Below are 21,287 nucleotides of genomic sequence, written 5' to 3'. Positions count from 1 at the left end.
AGGGGTTGGAGCTAGATGGTCTTTAAGGTCCCTTCCAACCCAAGCCACTACACAATTCTCTTAAGATCTAAAAAAGCACAAAAAGGAAAAAGGATCAGGATAATTGTGTACTGCAAAGCAGTTTACAGCTAATTTATATGCAAAGCTAATTGTAATTCAGATAAGCATATCACAAGATAGAAGTTGTTGCACAATGTTACACAAGCAATGAGGTGTATCCAAATCTATTTTTTGTATCTCTGCCATACAGTGACAAAGTAGGAATCTCTACAACCGTAAATGATCTTCAAGTGACTACAGCTCTTTTGTTGAAAACAATTTTTTAACCACATAGACCTAAATGTAGATGTCTGATGTTCAAAGAATCCCCTTCCTCTTGTGTCTTCTAACCAGAGACATGAGATTTTCAGGCAGTACCTGATGAATGCTTGGAAAAACAAGCCCCTTACACAAAATTTAGGAGTGCACAGATCTCAGTACCACTGGACTAAACAAACTTGTATAAGACAGTACCACATAAATCCTTGAAATTTCAGCTCCAGAAATTTTTTGTCATACAAAGCTAATGGATTAATTCTCACTAATTTAAAACGGGATCTTTGGCAAAGCAAATAGTAAAGTTATGTGAGTCAAACCAGATCCTCAGATTTAAAGAAAAAAATTTTGAACTTAATCGTAGTTTATTTCGTAACATAAATTAAGAAAGTATTAAAAACCTAATTTCTAATAGAAATCCTTTCAAACTATCTCATTTGAAAGGAGAAATAGTCATGTTTTTGCATTATTGCCCTACTTCAGAAAACAGACATCTTGTTTTCTAAAGCATGTGATTCCTCCCAATGTTTCCACCATTATTAATATATAACATAGTTGGTTCTCAAGATTTGCAACAATGCATTCGAACTTATCTACTCTCTTGTATGATGAATATAAAAGTTTATGTACTTACAGCAAATTGTATATTTATCATTTGCATTCAGGTTTTGGGGTTTTTTTTAATTCTGTGAGTAAAATCCCTGTGCATACTTTAAGGCAAACAAAACAGTTTCAAGGAAAATGAAGAAAAAGAGGCTGGTTGTATTTAAAAGACTATTTTATAGCTAGGATCTTATCACAAATGATTATGAATGTATCAACTACACATTTCTTAGTAAAGAGAAAGGTTGATTAATGCTGATATCCTATGCCTTTCAATTTGATACTGTTTTGATCATTAGTGTTACAGGCTACCTGTAAACAGGGGCAGCAACATGCCTCCAGAGAGGACAGAAAAATACTTCTTGGCTTATGTCACAGGTGTGATATCTCTTGGGGAATGTTGTTTTCAAGCTTACCATAACCAAGGTACTGGTTGATGAAGGGACAATGTAGCAATAAATGTCAAGATCAAATTTAGTATTCAGAAGTTGGGCAAAACGATAAAGAAATCAAGAATTCAATTTATAAAGCATGGGTTAATAATTCTATCTTACATGGAATTGCTTTGAAAGCCACACTGGAAAAGTAAGTTAACAGCCAAAAAACCTAGAAATTAACACAGAATGCTTTCCTCCCTTCAAGAAATTCTCAATTACTTCAGTGGAACAGGATTAGGCCACTGGCTCTGTAAATGTAGCCATGCAAATGTATTGTCTCTTTGTACTAATATAGATGTCTGGCAATTTCTTTTTGCTGTTACCATGGTTCTAATATTCTGACGTTTCAGCAGAAAAGTAACATTTAAGTGTATGATTGAACACTGAGACAGTTTTTGGACATTTAAGGGTTACAATTAACAATGAGGTCAAAATTTCTTCTTTAAAAACAATAAACTATGATCTGAAATCTGTAATTCTCATATATGAAAATTCAGAATGTGTATTAATAAAAAAATATCAAGAAAGCTACTGATTTTGCTTTCTCAGTTTCTAGCCCTAAATTTTTGGTTCCTAATTATCCACTGGCTAGTAAAAATGAGCAACAGGTGGAATCTCCCAACTTACTGCATCCTTACGTCAAAATACTACAGATGAGTAAGAAAAAGCCCCATTTCTCCCACAGCAAATACTTTTAAGCTCCAGTTCACAGTAGAAATATTTTCCACTAAGCAGCTGGGCCACTGAACAGCTCTTGGGAATACAGGTTGTCTAGAACTCAAGTTAGCTGAATCATAAGGCCACAGATTACCTCAAGTTGGAAGGAACTCTTAAGGATGGAGTCCAAATCTCTACTCCTTGTGGGACTACGCAAGAGTAAATCATAAGCCTAAGAGTGTCATCCATATGTTCCTTGAACTCCATACAGGGAGTCATGAAGTCCATACAAATAAAAGACACCATTAGACAGGAGAATTTTGGAATTCAGGATAGTTAATGCAATTTTCAGGCAATCTGGAAGGAAATGCTTAGCATTGTGAGACCCCAGAACTCTGCTTAAGGAATTTCAAGGAGTTTAAACTCAGCTTCCCCCAATTCCTGGCTTTTTGGTGGGGTTTTTTTGAGAGCCCTGGTTCTTCCTTCATTTCCCCATATTATTGTTTCCATGTTTCCTTACTCACGTCTATAGTACCATTACAAACATATGGAACAAATCAGTGGAGTTCTCATGTCTTTTCATTTTAGTACCTGTTTTCCCTGCATGTTCAGCGTTTCACTTTTATCAGATTTTAAAAAATATATATGAAATTGAGGAAAAGTAGAAGATGGAGGCATAAAATAAAATTTGCTATGAAGTAGGAACACTCCACAACTGATTTAAACACACCAAGACTCATGGTGCAAATCTAGCATCATCAATAACAGAAGCAAAGCTTTTAGATACATAACACTGTAATTTCAGTTCTAAATTTTGCACCAAGTTTATATAGACCTATCAATGGAAATGCCTCAAAATCAGAAGCATTTATACACTAAGAAATTAGTGGCCTGGTGGCTCTGGGAATCTGCAAACCCTGACTGTTTAGTTGTGGTTACCAACTTGGTGCTGACAAATCTTAGGTACTTAAAAAAGGTGTTGATTTATATATATTACCTAAAGGTGCAACTGTGACTCTTGTAAAATATACAAAAAGCAAGCAAGCAAATTAGCTAGTGAGATATCCCATTCACACTTCTCTTAACTTCTGAGTACATAAACACAAGTGAGACTTTTGAGTAGTTACAAGATGTGGCTCACTAACCTCTATTAAATTATGAAATCTATGTAGAGCTCACATTTTTAGGCATCCTCTTGCAATATTGCAATGCAAAGACAGTTTTCTAGACCAAAATATTTATAAAGATAGCTACTTCATTAACTGTAATTCTCAAAAAGCTGCTCTATCTTTTCTTTCCTAGTTCCTGAAGTGACTCACCCGGCACCCGGAAACAAAGATACATGTATTGCTCAGTGGCTTCTGATGTATATTTGCAAAATTAAAAACACCTTAAAAACCAAAAAGGAAGATGCTTTCACTAAGAGTAGAAATACTTATGATTCTGAATACAGAAGACCAATTATAGGAGTCAATCTGAATACAATTCCTGGAAGCCTCAGAAGCATACTCTGATATGTGTTATTGGCAGTACTGCTTTGAATCTGATTGTTCTGCTCTTTGAGTAAGCTGCACTTATGACTGCTAAAAAAAACTGAATTTCAAGTTAACCACATTTTACTGAGTTTGGCAAGAACCATGGGCATAGGAAAAGGATGCTCCATGTCAGTTTTTCAAACAGAACACATCCATCACAGTTTTTGCAAAATAAAAATTTATTAACTATATCAAATAACATATAAAACGACAAATAAAAAGTGCAGGGTGCATGAGTCATTAACATATGTGCGATCTTGTCATATGCCCTTATTTTCCACTGGAGTTGGCTGGAATTAACACTGTGGCAATCTGTGCTGGCTCTTGGGCAGGTAGGAGGTAAAGGAACAAGGTATATGGGATGAGACCTGCTTTGCAGAGCTGTCTATGAAACACAGTGACTGCTGCAGTGAAATGACTGGGTGTTTTATCCCATACTGCTTTGCAGGGCCTGCATTTGCTAAATCAGGATGCTCAGCCTTCAAGGTAAACTATTCAAGTATGCCTTTTCTCCAGCATGTTGTGTCACAAAGGCCAAACAGACCTATAGAAAATATCTACCTTCTCTTTCTTTTCTTTCTTCTAAACATCATCTGCTTCTTCTCAGGCAAGGTCACTGATAAGCAACAACAAAACAAAAAAGGCATTGTTAGATTGGACAGGTCATAGATAAAAATCTCCATCCTTTTCCCACTTATTTTTTTTCCTCATAAGATATGAAAGGGATCAGCCTCATAGTGGGCAGTTCAGAAAGTCTGTCATTGATGGCTACTTTAAATTTAGCACCTTTTCAAGACCTTGGATACAGAGGGTGGACTACCACAGATACCAGTTGCAAAAACATGGCAGTAAGTGACTGAACAGACAGCAATCTGTTCAGAAAGGGCAGAGACCCCTGAGAAAGTTCTTCAGAGCAGCTGGAGTTCACCCAGACACTTTACCAGCCTTTCTGCTATGAGCACATCTCCGGAGCTGATAAAGGTGAGGCACTAGCACACTGTAAAAGAAGATGTAAAAGAGGCCTTCCTCATTCTCAACATTTAAAGAATACTTGCTGAAAAATGCTGACAGTGTCCTAAAGATAAAAAGGGATGTTCAAGCAAAGATCAACCTGAAAATCCATGAATGGAAATAGATAGCTGCTATTGTTTAATTCAGTGAGCAGCTTCTCTGAGCCAACATCAAAATGGCTCAGTTTCCTGAAATAAAAATTTTAAAAAATGTTGCATTTGGCTTACTCTCAGAAAGCAAGGGGCTGCATGTATGAAGGTTCCACTACATGTATACATTTTATTCACAGAAAACACAGTTTTGGAATATAATTACAAGTCTAATTTTAACAGTCTTGTTTCCCATCTGTTTTAATGGCATACTAAGGTGTCAGTTTCATTGCCATTGTTTTTGCCCCTGCATGCAAAGAACTGATATTTAGTCACAGAAATTCTACATGCCCACAGATATTTATCTATATTTAGGACAAATTTATGAATACTGGGTGGGGTGTATTTTATGTTTTGGTTTTGTTTTTACTTAAAATTGACAGTGCATATAGGAGTGCTAAAATAAACTGGCTATTTGAAAGGCATTTTCTTTGTTTCCTGTCCCTTTGTAATCAGACACTACTCTAAGAGAGCAATGAAAGAACTGAAGAGAAAGAACAAGTTTTCCTAGAGCTGGGAAAAAACAGAACAAACTAGCAGAAGTAGCATATAAAAATAAACTTACCTGAGCTTCTTTGCCTTTCCAGCTGGTCCTTGGGTTCATGACTTCCCTCCACGTACATCTCCTGACTCCTCTGTGTAATCCTTCTTAACAAGCTTGTTGTCCATATCCACTTCTCCTTCTTTTCCTTCTCTTTTTTGAGGTCATATGTCCAAGGGTCGCAGAATTCTGATTTTTCTTAGCATCCAAACTCTGTATGCTGGCTAACAGAACCTCAGTTTTTCCACCAGCAGTTTCCTTTTAATTGAATGTTTGATTCTTTTTCCCTGATGTGACATTGTTACTCATTCCTCTCATCACAACCTCTCCATCTCTACACATGCAATGTCCAAAAACCACCTTGGTTCTTGTGAGAATGCTGCAGCCTGGCCTGAGCCCACTATCCCTGATGACTGAAGTATGCGATTTTCCTGGAATATGGAGGTCCAGTAACTCCATACATAGTAAAGCCCTTAGCTCAAGTAGATCCAAACATGCAGAGTATTTTAAAAGGTTGAGAAAAACATTTATTCATCATTGGAAGTGATAAGATCTGGAGTTTGATGAAAACTGGAGTTTGAGACTGGGTGCAGGTTGATCACAGCCAAAGGAACAGCGGATTGTGAAATTCTTGAAGAGCAGTAAATCTGTTCTCTTAGTAAATACGTAACGTATCAACTGTACAGGCATCTTACCACTGCTGGAACAGACATCTTTTTCTATGTGTGAGGGTATTTTAACTTGACCTGTGTAAACTCTGGGTGTTTCCTAGCAAGACCCGGAATGGACTTTGTGCTTGCACATGCTGAAAAAACACAAGCATTACTTTTTAGTGTCAACTCCCAGCCCAAGGAATCTGTTTTTCTGGATTTTTAATTCAAACCATGCAGCATAACCAAGACACTGCTGAAACATAATTCTGAATTCATAATAATTTGTGCTAGACATACCAAGAGTATTATAAAGATACAAAGAAAGTATCTGTAGTCAACCTCATCATTTTTGATGACATAACAGTATGAGTTCTTCCTAAATATGCGCATTCTTCTCTCCCCCCTTCACTCTCTGATCCAGGCTTAAAGGTGCAGAAGTTAATATCGAGCAAAACCAGCACAGATTATTTGGGATACAAGCATCATAATGTCACCCCAGGACAGCCCCTAAAAAATCTTGAGTATTTGTTCATAGGATATGACAGCCACAATGTATGCAAATAACTAATATATGTTTTAACTATGTTATAAAGATAGTTTCATATTCAAACATGGCAAAACAAATCACTAGTGCTGAAAACTAATACACTGAATTCAACAGTCCTGGCGTAGGAGATGTGAAATAAAAGGATGAGCCACTGATTTACAGTATCACAAGAGGCCTGGGAAACCCCTTTCAGTAGTATTCCTTATGTGAGAGAATGCCCTGCTGCAGCACTGAAGAAATGCCAGAACATATACTCCCTACAGTTTATCCTCAAAACAAACCTTGGAGATCTTTGGAGATCTTCTCTTTCTGCATTTTGACTATTTTATTTGAACTAAGGAACTGTTCAGAAAGTGACAAAGATGGACTAGGTTAAATGCTGTAACATGGTACTTATTCACACTACATTAGGCAGAGGAACACTAAAATTAGGCATAAAAATTTTATTCCCATGGTAATATCCTCCAGTATTGGCTAGAGACAGGAGGAAAAAAGGGGATTTCCCTTGGAAAAATAAAGCAAGCTGTTGATATGAAATATAAACATTGCAGTATTACATCTGCAATAGTATCACTATTTCTATTTGGGGGGACAGGACATGAAGGAAACGACATCACCAGAAAGCCTGGAAAAAATGAGCCATTCAGTGAGCAGTCTAAAGTCTTTTTTGAATGGTAACTATACTTTCCATTATGTTCTGCCTATAAACAATATTATTAATAAAAAAATCTTGAGAGAGTGAGATGTCCTCTTTTGATTTTACTGGAGCCACATGAGAAATATGTTTGGCCTGTCACCCTATAAAATACTATTACAAGCCTGTTCCAAAGCTCACTGCTCTCTTTTCTTTGGGGTCAGAAGCAGGATCATGCAAAGTAGGAACAAAACAGCAGCCTTTTTAAAACCCCTCATAAAAATATTTTTTCTTAAATTGCTGCTTTGCCCTAATTCACTTCGTTACTGCACCAAGCAAGGCACAGGACTTGCAAACCAGCTGAAGCCATACCAAGTGAACATATATTTGTTGTATACTATGCCCTTTGTAACCAAATTCCTGATAAAAAATGCCAAGAAGACATAAGGTATGAGAAATGCAGACCTTTAATACCTCACAAAATAACCCACCCCAGTGCTGGTTTGGTTGGAAATCTGTGACCTTACAGATGTTTATGTGTTTGCCTGGTGCAGAACTATAATCAATTTGGCTATGATAGACCTTCAAGAAAGATAAAATTTATCCTGAAGGAAACTGTTTTCTCAAACCAACTGCCCAGATGCATTAGGCAGGTGGGAGTTTCAGCAGACCAAAGGGTCTACTGGCAGACACAACATTGATTTCCTATTGTTTACAACCTACCAGACAGTTCTATACTGACCTGATTTGATGGTTCTCTCTGGGGCACCCTGCAGCCCTGGTTATTTCCACCACCAAGCTGGCCAGCTTCCTTACTTGGCGACTGTGTTCCACATCTGCAGCTTCAGTGCAAACATGCTGAACCAGTATATACACACTGAAAATCTGATCCGAGATCGGATTTTAAATCTGATCTAATAATAATGTTTACTGTTTTCATGACTAGAAGTATGATCCCTTTAAGGGATCAAAAATTCTATTGTGATTTTTGTCTGTCTCCACATTCAACTCCCTCTCCCCACACAAGATGTTTCCCCTTCATTTCAGTTTCATTACATTTTGCTGCTTTTTCTTCTATGTCTGAAATAGACAGAGTGATTCTAATCAATGCAAAATACTGTGAAGGATTCTAAAGAGATAATCTTTGTCAACAAGCTACAAAAGCTTTGATTTTTTTTCTCCTTGTGACTTTTTAATCTAGGATATGTGGAGAAGACAATGCTATTTGGTCTGCACCCATTTTTACTCCATAGAAATCTGGCTGCACTTCTGTTTAAAACAGCACTGATAATCTCATTAGCATTTCTCATTATTCCTATTACGAGAAAGAAAAGGTCAGTAAGTAATCCACAGCCATAAAGTTTTCTGGTACTATACTATCAGGAACTTCACATCTTTACTGAAAGTTGATCATCATGATGCAAACATTTATCAAGCTCAGACAAAGTGATATTAAACTCAGTATTTCCATGAGGATATTCAGTGCTGCATAGCTATTTATTATCAAAGTACTTTTCCACCACTGACTCTCTCAAAAAAACAATGACTGTTCTCAAAGTTGATCAAGAAATGATTCTAACACAGACAACTTTGTTTTATAAATGTGCTTGTGCAATGCACTTAGAAATACCCATGCTCATTTCCCATGGAAATGCTAATGCATGGGAATTATATTTTCATTCTTTTAGAGTCCATATAAAAGCCTGACCACCACAGAACAGTTTTCAAAACAGTTTCTTTTCTGCCATTCATATAGCAAAGTTTCTATGCCTTGCTGATAGTCTGCCGCATATGTGTAGCATGTATGTGTATATAATCAAAATATTCCTTTGCATATCTTACTCATCTCCTCAACACAAAAATTAAACAAAATAGAAGAGAACAAGAAAAACAGAAGCCCTCAAAAATAGTCCTTAACAAATCTGGAGAAATCATATATCTCTGATTATACTGAAGTAGCTCCTCTTCTTTCTTAATTGTCTTTGTCTCCAAACACACAGTTGCTCAATTTTATAATATGTAACATCCAAGACTGTAGAGTAAAACAACAAAGTCATACTATGAACCAAGAACTACTATAATAAAACTGATGCCCTTTTTGAAAATGTGGGCATATAACTGGGTATTTGAATCTAAAACAAAGAAACCACTGCAAATGTTTAGCATTTAACTATTGCCCTTGTTGGTGAAAATGGGGGGGGGAAGGGGGGGGAATGGGGAGGAAGAACATTCACTCTCCAGAAAGTTCAAGCTGTAAAATACATACAAAATTGAATCTACTATTCAGATCAGATTAAAATATACCTAATTATATATTTACTCATTGTAATCATTTACTCTTCTCTTTGTTTCACTTGATAAATCAATGTAGTTTTTAGAAAAATATAGTTACTTAGAAAGGTCCTGGTTTTTACATAGTCTTGCATCACTCTGTATTTCTAATGTTCAAAGTGTTGTGTTGCCATCTTAATTGTTTTTCAATATGTCATATTGCAAACAACTATTAATATATAGTTATCAGACAACACTACAGCAACCAAGTTTAACCTTATCATTCCAAACTTAATCAACCTTAATAAATCATATGGGGTACCTGCAAATTGCCCAGCAAGGGTTAACAGTTTGTTCCAATATTTGGGGGGCTTTTTTGTTAGCAGAGTGACATGACAAAGACTTTTATTCGTTTGGAAATTTTTTAAAATAAACTATCACACTGAACTGAAATGGCAATTAAAAAACAAAAAAGAAAGGGAGAGAAAGGTAAAAACTAAACATCATTTGGAACTGTAGCTGTTGTTCTCCCCAACAATATACTTAAAGGTAACAAAACCTCCACACCACTCAAATTACAGCAAATAATCTATTAAACTGTTTTACAATAGTCACAAGAACTATGTAAAGACAATTACCAGATAATAATTTCTACTTAACCACAACCTTAAATGCAGTTTCAAAATTAGGTCAGTTAAAATGAAAATCACCATTTTTAAGGAGGTTAGAATTCATCAGAATTGAATAAAAATATTCCTAAATGACTACACAAAAAAAGCAAACATAACTAAATGTTCAAGTACCCCATATTTTATACACAGCATCAGAATTATATAAGAAATGCCCATCAATGGATGCTCTGTTCGAGAAGTGGGATTCCAGTCTGACTCAGTATTATTATGTGACAAAAAAATATCTAATTCACAGATAGCTTGTTTTTTTTTCTTTTTTCTCCTCTCAAAAAATAAGCCTTTATAAGGACACATATGTAGCAGAGATACATAGAGCTGAGAGAATCACTAGCAATTTGTCAATCTGCAACTTGGGCTTTAGCATTACTGTCGAGTTTGTGTTAAATAAGCATTTTTTCCCTTTCAACCAAGAAAATGCATACCACACCAATCAAAACTAATCACAGCAGGGCTTTCATTGAAACAGTAGTTGCTAATTTTACAGGTCTGCCCACATTGTTCTAGAAAATAGGAAGCAGAAATCTGACATTTCCAACAGTCATTATTAAAACAACAATCACTGAGAGCTCGATCCTGTTCTCACTGGAAGCAATGTCAAACTCCCCGTTGACTTCAGGGAGAGCAGGATCGGGCCCCGAGCTGCTCAGCCTCCTCCAGCTCTATGCACAGGAGTATGTGTTGTGGAGCTGGGGTGGAAGAAGTACAAGCTATTCCTTTGTTAACTGCCCAAAGAGTTGAACTTTCCATCACTTTGTCAACAACAGCAAAGTGCCCTGCAAGCAACAACGGTGATAAAAGGACATATTTACCTTGAAAGAACAGGAAAGGGAAAGCCGCAGAATTGCAAAACAAAGTAGTCCAAAGGAATTATCTATGCATGCAGTCCAAACGTGCACCTTCAAGTAGGCCACAGTCTGTCAAGCAGTCGTCTCAGCACCAGCCACCCTGCCTTCCATCTTACGAGATTCACCCAGAAAACTGACAAACCTGCTCCACGACAACAAAACTCTCCTAATGCTTTTGAACGCCCACCATTTGTTCTCCATTCATCCAATCAACTTTCCACTGCACATCTTCTCCTGCGACTGAGGCTCAGAGGCAGGATCCCTTCTCATCTGTATGCTAATTATTTTGCCACATGGACAAAAGTAATAATGCTTTCAGACAGGAAACCAACGGGCCTGAAGTGGAAGGCAGAAATTAATAAGTTTCCACCACTGAAGGCTGAGAAGGTGGGCATGCGTGCAGCTCTGTAGCTGATGGATCAGCTGTAACCTCCATTTAAGAGCAGCAGAGAGGCGACGGGCTGGAGGAAGCCTAGGCAGCGTAGCATGCATCAAGCCCTAGTTCCCCTAGAGACCACATTACTGCAGCAGAACAGCATCCGTAGCAGATTGCTGACTTACCCCGCCTGAGCCCGCATCCTTTAAGCAGCGCGGCGCGCATCCATCCCGCTGGCCCCGCGGCGCGGTGCAGTGCCCGGCGCGGCCGCGCAGGCCCGGCCCCCGCGGCGCGGCGGGAGGCGGGCAGGGCTGAGGCCGCGCACCCCGGCCGGGCTCCCCGGCGGCGGGGGGCGCCGCGCCGGCGCTGTGTTCCACCCAATGGAGGGGAACGCCGAAACGCCGCAGCCGCCCGGGAGGGGAGACCGCTAAAAATACTCCCCTGCCTCTGTGCTGGCGTAAAATGGTGTCTCCGATAGAGAACTCCCCCCAACCCCCCCCCCCCAAAAAAAACAAAAAAAAAGAAAAAGAAGTCCCCAATTAGGTTTCTAAATGTATATTTTAAAGAAAATAATGATCGAAAGCATCGTTTGTTCTGCTGGGGTACCTCACCAGGGTTTCTAGTTAATTCTGCTGAAGCTTTGCTTATATTACCTGTTCACACCATCTTCTCCCCTTTGAAACAAAAGAAATTAACTATTTACAGAAGGAAAGATTAGCAGCCTTACACCATTAGCTACTTGCGCAGCTCAACTTTATGTGATCAAGAGCCCAAACAGAAACCAGGGCTCATATGCATAAAGGGCCAGCTTTGCATGTACAAACCCTTAGCAGCGTTTCCCCAGCCATTTGACGTGGATTCTGTGGCTCTCGCTGCCTTCGCTTAGCCAGGGACCGCTTTACTAAACGTGTCACAAAGACAATGACTGCGAAGAGGCACCTCACCGCCTTCCACGGCTGTGCAGAGGCTTTTCTCTGGCGGTCACCCGCCCGTGGGCAGCGTCCCTAAAGGGCTCGCCCCCAGGCTGCCGGATGTCCCTGCGACGGGAGCGGCTTGACAGCGGGGAGTCGCTTCGTTTAAACCCGTCCCCGAAATGTCATTTTGGTAGCAGCGTGACAGGCTGTGATCTTTACGCGGAGGCGGCGGCTCCCCCCTGCCTTGGCACGACTCCGCACGCCCCCGCGGACTCAGCCCTGCCGTGTCCCGGCCCCTGCCCCGGGCACCGCCGCGCCTCCTGCCGGGTCCCGCCCGCCCCGCGCGTCCATCCCCGCAGGCAGGCTGTTCCGCCCGGGAAGGACCCTGGCTAGCGCACGCATACAGCCCACACGCCCTCCCTACACACACGCGCGCCTGCCGGTGTCGTTGCCCTCCTCGTTGCCATTGTGCTGCTGCAGCCCCCTCCTCCCCGCACCCCTCCCTCCCTTCTTCCCTCCCTCCCTCCCTCCCTCCCTGCCGCGGCTCGCCCTGCTCCGCGGTGCTCGGTGCGGGCAGCCCCGCGGCTGGCAGGGCACCGCGGGCAGCCCCTGCTGGCCGCGACAGAAGCGGGGGGGTCTGACCCAAAAGTCAGGAGGAAGACCCTCCTCAAGCTTGCCCTGGGAGGTAATCCCTCCCGAGCCCGCTCTGCCTGACGTGTGAACAGCAGACATGTCGGTTACTGTAGAGGCTGCCATTCCCTCCCCACCCAGCCTTGCCGGGCAGCACACACTGCGCTCGGAAGGGAAGCCGAGGCTCCGCGTACCAGCCCTTCGCACCCCAAGCCGTCAGAGCAGCTCCACGGCCGCACTCCGATGGCAGGAGAGAGGCTTAGCGGGGTGGGGGGAAGTTTTTCACTGGGATTCAGGGGGAAAGCCAGCCTGCTGGGGCAGGGACTAACAATAGCAGAGTCCTCACGACATCCACGCTTTTGGTGGAAAACACAGTGTTTCCCTCAGAAGGCAAAGGAAAAAAAAGGGACTTACGTGTCTCTTCCCCCGCCCCCCCCCCGCCCCCCCCATGCCATCTCCACCTCGCTCGTGGTTTGGGTTTTTTGTTTGGGTTTCTTTTCCTTATTTTTTTCTCTGTCATCTCTGATTACATCTCCCTGCACTCGCAGGGCTCCCCCGAGACCGAGGCGCGGAGCCCTCGGGAGCGGCCGGGCCGCAGGTGCGGCCGGGGAGCGCGGAGGGCACCGCGCAGGGCGGGGGCGGGAGGGGGGAGCCGGTCTGCCGGGAGAAAAGCCTCCTCGTAGCGGGGAGGGAGATCTACCATGTTTGTGTCGTAGCAAGGGCATGTCAGTTTGGGTTTTTTCCACACAAATCAACGTAGCCTGAGAAGCACACATGCACACGTGGTGATTAAAGGGCCCCCCTGTAAGTGTATAGGGTATCTACACCCCTACAGATGAATCTCAGCATTTTCTAACGTCAGGTTTACATGCAGAACCTTTGGATAATGGTATTTGCATTTGAAAAATCAAGTTGTCTCTCTCTGTTAGAGCTAGCTTCCTTATGTTAGATCCTAGCTAGGATCTAAAAGGCTAGTAAAGGCAACTATGTGGTACATGTATCACGGCAGGTGTGGTCAAACTTTTGGAAGGTGATTTCTATGGAAGAAAAACCTCATCATCTTGTCCAGCCTTTGTGGTGGCACAAAGAAAAGAGCCACTGCTTCTCCCACTGAAGGCAAAAAGAGTATTTTCTCTAATCAGGAGAAAATGTACATAAATCTTGTACTGGTGAGTATTAAGGGGGGGTGGGGGAGGCCACTGCATAAATTAGAAGCATTTACAAAAAAAAAAAAAAAAAACAGTCTGGAAAGAAATTTGGGAGACTCGTTATTCATTGGCCTAATTATCCTCCATAAGATACTAGGGTATGGGTTTAATGGTGTGGGTTGGATTCTCCCTCCCCCAGCCTGTGTCTCGTCAGTGTGCATTATCCATGGGGAAAAGGAGATGCAGGTCATGTTTAAGCAGCGTTAATGAGAACACAGTATTTTTCCTGCAGGTTAAGTTGGCCAGGTTAGCAAACTTCAGGTAAAATATGCTTGAAAACCTTCAATTTCTTTTACTTTTTGGCTAGTTGCAGTTTCTAGTGAGTCTTGAAACATTAGACAAACACAGAAAACAGAATTCAAGCAACAGACCCACTACTGTCAATAAGGGCGTACAATTTCAGCTTGACAGGAGTATTACAAGAATATACCCGCTAACGAGCAGCCTTAATTGGCTTGCATATTGTGGCTGTCACTGTTAAAACCTGTTCCTATGCAATCCTATTTTATACATCCTTTAAACATATAGTTCTCTAAAGCAGTTAAGGAGACAATACTTTACTCACTGGGCTTTTGATTTTGAGTGAAAAAGAAATGAAAAGGAAACAAAAAAAATAGGAAACCCTAAGAATATAGTATCAGTGACTGAGAACCTATGTGAAAGTCATAGTAGAAAATAGGAACTGTCTTTTTTTGGGTTTAGTGCACTTTCTCAGTTTTGAACATAAATTGTTATTTATCCATAGGTTGCAGTGGCTGCAGAGGTTTCACTGACATTTACGACACTTAAATCCTTTAAAACGTAGTGTGTTCTTTAACAGATTACCCCTTTATTTCAGCAGGACACTTTCTCTTAAAAGTATTTTGAATTTAGTGGTTTGCAGGAGTTCGCTGCTTGTCCTGGCAAATCCTTCACACACTAGAGTTTAATATGTGGCTTCAGTTTTTCCAGTACAGGGTCACGCTCATAAAGAATACAAATGAAAGAGAAGACGGTTAAAAAAAAAAAAAAGTTACTGCGCATGTGCAATTCGCTGTTATTAAATGATAACAATGTATCTTCTAGATAATAAAAGTAAAAATACCAAATAGGGCAGAGCCCCAGTGCTACATAAAGTGACTGACTTTAAGGTTTTTCCTAGTCTGATTTAAAACTGCCTAACCTGAGAACTTGAATATAAAATAGTGTTGCAACTGAAGACTGCAAAAGTCATTTATATGTATAAGGAGACCTTAGAAAGATCTTCCAGATCAATTTCAAATCAATAAAATGCTTCCTATTGTCAAACTCTGGAAAATGGGCATTTGCAGAGCAGTTGCAGGAAAGACCCTGGGCACAATAGTGTTGGTGGGAGCAAACATAATTTTTGAGGTGACGAGCTGGAGTATGCTGGGGAGTTTTGCACAAAAAAAAAACCAAAAAAACAAACAAAAACCAAACAGATAAATGAAAACATTTAGCTCAACAAAGCACTTTTTACTAGGATGAAAAAGTCTGGCTAAGTATGACAACACCTGTAATGTCCCTCACCTTCTGTGAGTTAAATTGCACTGCTGAAAAGAAGTGCTGTTTAAACTCCACTGCCCCATGGATCAATCCCAGAAAACAGAATGCAGACGAAGACAGCTCTTGGAAGAGAGGAAGAATTTAAATTCATTTAAATTAAGAGCCTGGCGCTTTACCACAGCCATCTTCCTGCCACCTAATTAGAAAGCATGAAGCCTCTCCTGCCTTTACCTCCGGGAGCAGTCGCAGGGCACGGGGCCGGTGAGCGCAGACGGCTCCCGGCGAGCCGGACAGCTCCCGGCGAGCCGGACAGCTCCCGGCGAGCCGGACAGCTCCCGGTGCTGAAGGAACCGCACCGACGCGCCGAGGGGGGCGGCGAGGGCCGGGGCTGAATGGCGCTGTCTGCAGAACAATGGCAGCCAACTCCAAATCCTGCTATAATCACATTAATGAGATTAATCAGTGAATTAGCAGCAGTCAAATGTCAGGGTGGCGGGGAGGAATCCAACCAAGCTCGGTAATTAACTTTTGGGGGGCAGGGAAAGGGAATTGACTGCGTTATCTGTTAGGCTTTTCCCGAACTTTAGCAGTTTTATTCACCAGCCTTGGGAAGATGCTGACAATTCAAGTGGAGGGGGAGGTGGGGATAAGACGGAGACCTCAACCTTTGTAAGACAGTCTGCTAATGCACAGTATGCCATTACTTCCAACTGAGGTCCACTGAGGAAACCAGCACCGTTTCAGACACCCTCCACTCCCTGCAGCTGCCAGAGCTGCACTGGGCTGAGCTCAGAGTGTGAAACTAGTTCTGTGAGCTAACTTCCACCACAGATCCCAACAGGCATGATAAATATGGCGGATGCAAAAAAAGCATTAAATCTTACTCCTTTTTTAAAATGTACAAGGAAGATACTCTTTCTGAAATCAGAGTGATAGGAAAAAAGATTTCCCTTTAAACAACTATCAGCGATAGACTGTCATAACAAATTACTGCTAGGTCTGTTGCAGAGTGTCTTCTAAAACAAACAAAAATAAACCCATAAAAAATAGGAAATTTAATCAAGTAATTTAAGGTAAGTCATTTAACGTAGACAAGTCAGAGATCTAGTCTCTAGCTGCCCTCAATAGAAGTGAAACTTCTCACCACCTGAAATCCAGCACCCGTGACCATTTCTCCATGGCAAGTGGGAAATATAAAAAAATATTCCCCATAGATTACAAATAAAATCCGTAAGTATTTATTTGCAAGAAAGGGAGTACTGCATTTCTCCTTTTCTACCTTTAAAGGAGTATCATCAGCCAGGCAAAGTATTTATCATATAAAAAGTCTACTTTTATCCTCACATTACTTCTTCAGAAAACAAGTAAAGGTTTAAAAAAACCTCCTCTGCCTAGATGAGGCTGTGCACATTGGTCAGAACTCAGAAGAAAATGTCATGCTTCTGTTCGATTGAGTTTAATCTTTGTTAGTGACAATTAAAAGAAACAAACCTGTGTAACACCTCTTCCATAGAACAGTAGGTAGTTTCTTTCTTACTGACACAAGTTGTTTTCCTTTATACTGTTTATCTACATTTTAGCACTAAATTAATAGGATTAACAGATCTTCACTAAACGTACATGGACTACTTATCATAACTATTTTAAAATTGAAATATATACTGTGATGTTTTCAAAGAGTTAACTGAATTAATCACTCCTTATTTACAAAGCTTCTTCTCTTTAAAAAAATGTACTACAGCTATGAAACATTTAAGATAGTGTTGTTTCATAAAAGCTACTCTTATACAAGTGTTCCCCTTAAAAGTAAAAATCCATTGTTTTCAAAAGTCATTTTAGTGCCAAATACGGTATCTTACTTTCTTTTATTTAATTGCATTCGGCTGTCATTGAGCATTCCAATCTGTGAAGCTTCTGTCTCGGGTTCTCCATATCAAACAAGTACTGTCCACATGCAGCAAGTTTATATAAACAACAACATGCTTAATGCATGCAACATTATGCAGTCATATACTAAACATATTCTTTAGGATTTTTTTATCAGCTATTCTACAGCCCAATACAATTTCAGCTGCACAGCAGTAATGCCAGAAAAACTTGAAAAGAGCAAACAATGGACATTTAAGTACAAGCTAGAGAATGACTACAAAAATCACAATAATCTTCCCAGTTAGCTGCAAGAATCAACCCCCACCCTGCACAAAACACAGCCCACACCTGCACTGTTAACCATTTGCAAGTTAAACATAAGCAAGACATTTCAGCATGGTTAAGAAACACCCTGGCTTACTACAACTTTGAAAGGATGAGGAGTAAGAAGCATACCACAGAGACCCAGAAAAGGCTGCTTTTTTCTTCATTGAACACAGAAAAGATACCCCATGTTCCAGGGAATTAAAAAAAAAATATGTGTATATATATTAAAATACACCCACCAACACTGAGTAAAAAAAAAAAACAGGGGGGCTTCAAGAAGACTGCAGGGAAAAAGCTCTCACTCTCTTTAGTGTGCAGAAGCTTAGGGGGAAAAAATGTCGCCCTGGCAGGAATGACAAATGCAGTAGGATAGGCTAGCAGGCCTGAGGGATCTGTTTTACTTCCACATACATCCTCTAATGCACGCACTCCCACTCATCCTCTTGAGATGCCTTTTTTTTTTCCTCCACATTTTTTTTTCACCAGCTCCAAATCCCCGGCATATGACCTTCTGTTAAATAGATAAAAAAAAATTTGCTTATCAGTCATGCAAATGAGGCTGAATTCATTTTCCACAACAGATGGCCTCATAGATAATGATGATGGAAGAGAGAAAATTGAATGTCTCTCACAAGGTGGTCATGGCAACCGAGAGCAGAATAATATCAATAATAAGCTCACTGCATAATAAGGTTGTCAATCCCACAAATCAAAGTCTCCAGCTAAATCAGGTATCCCACCCCCCGCTAGTTATCAGGTAAATAGAGAAATAGAGAGCATCCTTTTTCTTTTTAAACAAGACACTGGAAAGAAATTGTAGCTCCAGAGCTTCCAGGGTAAGAGGGGAAGGAAGGAGCAGAAGAGATTTTTCTTCAATAATTGTGTTTTATTTAATGATTCTGGGAGGGGGGTGTTGGATATATACTCCTTTTTTCCTTTTTTTCCTTTTTAAAAAATATTATTACTTCTACAGAGAGGTTTTTGTTTGGGGCTTTTTTTGTTGTTTGTTGTTTGTTTGGGGTTTTTTGGTTTTGGTGGTTTTTTTGGGTTTTTTTTGAAGGGGAGTACTGGTTTGTTTTTTTAATAGTGAGGCTGGTATTTTGAACTCTATCTGCTGCCGAAGCCTTGCCTCCCCTCCCTGTGTCTGATGTGGAGTGCTGCATTGATGCAATAGCAGCTCGCCTCAGGCTTTCACCTTGGCTCCCAGGGGGCCATCCCGCAAAATGAATCAGCAGCCATCCTGAGCAGACTGATTAAAATGAAAATGGCAAGGCACATGTCTGGGCGGAACTAGAGCTGAGCTGCGCTGCACTGCCTGTCTGGCAAGCATGCTCAATATAACTTTTGCTAATAATGGCTTACCGCCTTTCGGGTTTTTAAAGGTATTACCGTCGACCCTTCCCCCACCCCCTAAACAGATAACGGTGCTGGGGGCTTTCCCCCCCTTCGCTGTATACTGCTCACAGCTAGAGTCTGCCAGACTGACATGCAGTGATTGTGAAAAGACACACTTGCTTTGCAAGGATTTTCTTCACAGATGTGCTGAAATACCAAGAAAACATATTAACATGCAGCTATAAATTATGCCCAGATATTAGCTGAGAAAGAAACCTCAGATGAAAGCTCAGCCACTACCAGACACACCATTTTCACACACACCACACCACCCCCCACCCCTGTTTTTTACACCTCAGCTTGCATTGGCACCTTGTGCATTATGCATCACGAGAAAATGACTGCCAGTAAACGCAGAGCAGCTTCCTGGAGCTCTCTCTGCCCTGTGCTTTACACACTCAAGCTGGATCTCTAACCCCCCCTCCACAGTCCCCAAGCAGATTAATGTGTGCGTAGAGAAAGAGCCATTTAAAGTGCGCATCTCCTGCAGTCCTTTAACAAAACAGAAATATTTTGCAGGCAGCTCCGGTGTGCAAACCCAGCATCGACAAAGCAGCAAATACCAATCCATGTGTGTGGGGGGTCTGAAACCTGGCAAGACTGTTGTTTCATGAGATTTGGGAATTGCTCTGCCTGGGGATTTTTGGTGGTGTTTTTTTAAGCAAGCAGTGGCATATCTCTGGAAACTGGCATGTATGTGCTATACATATGCACATACACCCGGATGTGCCTTCAGTTAAGCCTTGTTTTTAAACCACTGGGATTATTTCCTCTCCCCACCCCGCTTTCTTCTCCTCCCGCCCTGCACTCTAGCCCTGTTACTGCAGTGTGAACCAGAAATCAATAGGGCTGCTCTAATGGAGGTTCCAGCTGCAGTTGGCTGTGCAGGCACACACACACACACACACACACATACACATACACACATTGACGTCTGTGGAGCTTTCTCAGCCGATTGGGCACCACATCGGATGTTCTGTGGAGCAAAGAAAAGGAATCATTTACAGTCTGGAAAAAAAAATGGTACCTTGCATCTCCCTGTCTCCAAGAGCACCAGGCTGGGCTCGCCGCACGGGCTGGCTGCAGTGTGTGAGTGAGAGCTCGGCTCGGGGTGCGGGCAGGTACCAGAGGGCTCCCCCAGATTACCACAGAAACTGATGGGGCACAGAACCCCACAATTCATACAGGATTTTTCTATAAGGTTACCCATTCATATTGTGACAGATAAAAATACGAACACAGAAAAACAGACACAAAATATCACAGCAGTTTAACTGATAGATTATTAGAGCTCTTATGCCCTTTGAGGTGTTTGCAAGTATTTCTGAGCTCTGAAGAGTATTTTAATGAAAGTTTTATTTTTAAGGGCTTTTTCTGAAATTATCCACTGAACATTTAATATTTTGATGTAAATTGCTTGCTTCCCCCTTCTTCAATAGAAGAATATTTAATTTGTTGAATATTAGTCTCCAGTTTAATTTTCTGTGTTCTTCAGGTAATTTTTATATAGCTAGTTAAGTGTGAAGACACCCTTTGTTACTAAAACATGTTTGGGATTTTCCCCTTTTAAACAATAAACCTCAGGCTCGGTTTCCTGATGTTGTAGCTGTTTTTCTCTGAAACAAGAAACAACCCTGTTAGTGAATGTATTAAAAAATCCTAATTCTCTACTCCTAAAATCAGGTATTCCTGGGATCTGCGACACTGCAAAACACCTCCCCCACCTCCCTGTCTGTGTATTTCAACTTTAGTCTGTTGAAAGCCACTGCCCCAGCCGAAGTCTGGCTCCAGTGAAGCATTTATATTCCTTCCACTCAGCCCTGTGGATCTTTTGCAGGGCTCTGGATGCCAACCCAAGACCTGCTCTGGAGAAATAAAATCTGGGAAAATGAATGAATCATAAAGCCATATTGCATGACAAAGTCACATCCCAGCCTATGTTCAAGAGTTCTTTCTTATGCAAGCTTTTTAAAAAACATGGTTTAAAAATTATAGCATATGGCAGGTTACTAAGTAATGGGCTGTAGTAAACCATAGAACAAAAGGGAAGCACAGAAGTCCACCTCGCCTTAACATCAGCAATTACACCACTACAGTACCCCCTCCCCAAATATTTATCTAATCTCTGCTTTAATTATTTATACTAGTTGCTTTTTTCTGCTGTCCTTAGCA

General features: G+C 41.0%; 1 protein-coding gene across 19 annotated transcripts in view; it reads right to left on the bottom strand.

Annotated features, from left to right (window-relative positions):
• Positions 1 to 20,192, bottom strand: part of MYT1L (myelin transcription factor 1 like) — a 310,753-nt gene extending 290,561 nt beyond the window's left edge. For 4 of the 19 annotated variants that reach the window (XM_066547257.1, XM_066547256.1, XM_066547261.1 and 1 more), the window contains exon 1: positions 10,855 to 11,301. The gene's annotated coding sequence lies outside the window, so the exon portion shown is untranslated. Of the gene's footprint in view, positions 1 to 4,108; positions 4,164 to 5,272; positions 5,934 to 10,854; positions 11,303 to 20,142 lie in introns of those variants that run through there. The other 15 variants (XM_066547253.1, XM_066547263.1, XM_066547269.1 and 12 more) reach the window with 9 other exon arrangements.
• Positions 20,193 to 21,287: the final 1,095 nt, after the last annotated feature.

The sequence above is a fragment of the Molothrus aeneus genome, chromosome 3 (assembly GCF_037042795.1).
Source record: "Molothrus aeneus isolate 106 chromosome 3, BPBGC_Maene_1.0, whole genome shotgun sequence".
In the NCBI taxonomy this organism is placed as follows: Eukaryota; Metazoa; Chordata; class Aves; order Passeriformes; family Icteridae; genus Molothrus; species Molothrus aeneus.
The sequence above is the reverse complement of the archived record's forward strand: the minus strand, read 5'-3'. Positions and strand labels throughout refer to the sequence as shown.